Genomic DNA, 2,901 nt, shown 5'->3' on the forward strand with positions numbered 1-2,901 from the left:
AAAAAAAAAAAAAAAAAAGAATAGAGCCTCTGTGACCTGTAGGACAGTATGCAATCTAACCTGTGAGTAATCAGATTCTCAGAAGAGGCAGAGGAAAAGGAAAGGCGGAAAAGTTTTAATGAATAATGGCTAAATATTTCTCACATTTGTTGAAAAACATCAACTTACAGATCCAAGAACTTGACAAGCAAGTTAAATACTAAGAAAACCACACCTAAGCAAATCATAGCAAAATTGCCACAAAGATTAACTTCTGAAAGCAGGCAAACTAAACTAAGCTATCACACTGAGTGGGAAGTGTCAAATGATGGCTGAATTCTCAGCATAAAAGAAGGGGCTGGAGATGAGGAATTATCTTTGAAGTGCTAAAGGAAAAAGGACTGCAACCGAGAGTTCTCTGTCCAGTGAAAATATTCTTAAAACAACAAAGAAACAAAACGGTGAAATGAAAATAATTTCAAAAAAGGAGAGCACTTTGGAGGACTGTACTCTAAGAAATACTAAAGAATATTCTTTGGGCTAAAAAGAAATAAAATCAGATGAAAATATTTCTGGCAGTGAGCCACGATTGCGTCACTGTACTCATGCCTAGGCAACAGAGTAAGACCCTGAAATAATCTGGGAAAAAAAAAATAACCATCTTTTCTGTATTCTCTTAATGTGCTTAACAGACAAGTGGCATTTTTTTTTCCGCCTCCCAGGTTCAAGCAATTCTCCTACCTCAGCCTCCCGAGTAGCTGGGACTACAGGCACCTGCCACCCCGTCCAGCTAATTTTTCTGTTTTTAGTAGTGACAGGGCTTCACCATGTTGGCCAGGCTGGTCTCGAACTCCTGACCTCAGTTGATCCAACCTGCCTTGGCCTCCCAAAGTGCTGGGATTTTATAGGTGCGAGCCACTGTGCCTGGCCTGAGCTTTTTTTTTTTTTTGAGACAGGGTCTTACTCTGTTGCCTAGGCATGAGTACAGTGACGCAATCGTGGCTCACTGCAGCCTTAACCTCCCAGGCTCAGGTGATTCTCCCACTTCAGCCTCCTGAGTAGTGAGACCAGTGTGCGTCACCATGCTTAGCTGATTTTTCTATTTTTCGTGGAGACAGGGTTTTACCATGTTGCCCAGGCTAGTCTCAACACCCAGGCTTAAGCAATCCACCCACCTCAGCCTCGCAAAGTGTTAGGACCATAGGTGTGAGCTACTGCACCTGGCCTAAAGTGGCTATTTTAAAGCAAAAGGAACAACATTATAAAGTGAGGTTTCTAACATCTATAAACGTAGAAGATGAAACAACAGTACAAAATCGGGGGCCTAGAGGAACAGGTCAATGATTTATAGTGTTGCATGGTTCCTATACTTGTGAGGCGGGGAGTGATATCATATTAACTCTAAGAAGATTTGGCAAGTTAAGAATGCAAAGTAGGGTTTCTGAGCAAAGACTTTAGCAAACAAGTACAGGTGTCCCAAAAAGCAAAAAGAGGAAATAAAATGCAACACTAAATATTTTTTTGACGAATCCAAAAGAAGGTAAATAAGGAGTTACAGTGAAACAAAAAACAGAACAGCCAAGTAGAAAACCAATAATAACATGGCGGACCTCAATAGTAGGCACTGGAAGGGGTGAAACACGCCAATTAAAGGGCAGGAACTGTGAGATGAGATTCAGGGGAAAGAACTGGACTCAACCATATGCTGTCTACAGGGCAATCACTTTTAACTTAAAGACAAATACATGCTAAAATGTAAAAGGCTGAGAAAAAGACACGCTGTGCAAACAGTAAATAAATTTGATGCAGTTATATATGTATAAATGATAGGTAAGGAAAATTTCAAGGTAAGAGTATCTCCAGAGATGAAAGGGACATTTCATGATAGAAAGGTCACTCTATCAGGAAGATTTAACAATCTTAAATGTGTATGTACCTAATTAGCAGAGTTTCTAAGTGAATGAAGCAAAAACTGGTATAAAGGGAAATACAATTTTCACAATCATATTTGGATATCTAACGCCCTCTCAAGAACTGATAGAATAGGCCTCCACCAAATCATTAAAGATCCAGAGGATCTGAACAGGAAAATGAACCACAGTGACCTAATTAGATACACACAGAACCCCATGTCCCCAAATACAGTAGTGCACACAGAATATTAACCAAGGAAGAACACAATCTGGAATATAGATTACCCCCAATATAGAAGAAGAATTCATGCTATTTGATAACTCACAGATCAAAGAAGCAATCACAGGGAAATTTTAAAATACTCTGAAGAGAATGAAAATAAAAGCACAATATACCAAAAATATGAGAAATGCAGAAAGATTTAAAAAATCAACTGCAACAGAAAATAAAACTAAGAAAGCCAAAAACTGGTTCTGAGATTAATATATCTGATAAATCTGTTCTATAAGTATTCAAAACAGAAAATAAAAATTATCAGTATCAGAATAAAAAGAAGGAGCATCACAAGAGATCCTACAAATAAAAAATCAGGTAAAGTGATGTTTATGAAAATAAACTTAATATTATCTAGATGAACTAAGAGGTCCCTTGAAAAACATAACCTATGAGAGCTGAGGACACACAATGATCTAAATAAATATTCCTGTACTAGAGAAACTTGCTGGGCGAGGTGACTCACACCTGTAATCCCAGCACTTTGGGAGGCTGAGGCGGGCGGATCACCTGAGGTCAGGAGTTCAAGACCAGCTTGGCCAACATGGTGAAACTCTGTCTCTACTAAAAACACAGAAATTAGCTGGGCGCGGTGGCAGGGACCTGTAGTCCCAGCGACTCAGGAGGCTGTGGCAGAACAATCACTTGAACCCAAGAGGCAGGGGTTGCAGTGAGCCGAGATCATGCCACTGCACTCCAGCCTGGGCAACAGAGTGAGACGCTGTCTCAAAAAAA

At 39.7% G+C, this 2,901-nt stretch overlaps 1 protein-coding gene across 1 annotated transcript in view; it reads right to left on the bottom strand.

The window, feature by feature from the left end:
- The window catches only part of KIF13B (kinesin family member 13B), a 187,714-nt gene that overhangs the window by 28,327 nt on the left and 156,486 nt on the right, over nt 1-2,901 (bottom strand). The gene's annotated exons all lie outside the window — the stretch shown is intronic.

The sequence above is a fragment of the Cebus imitator genome, unplaced genomic scaffold, assembly GCF_001604975.1.
Source record: "Cebus imitator isolate Cc_AM_T3 unplaced genomic scaffold, Cebus_imitator-1.0 Scaffold125, whole genome shotgun sequence".
Classification (NCBI taxonomy): domain Eukaryota; kingdom Metazoa; phylum Chordata; class Mammalia; order Primates; family Cebidae; genus Cebus; species Cebus imitator.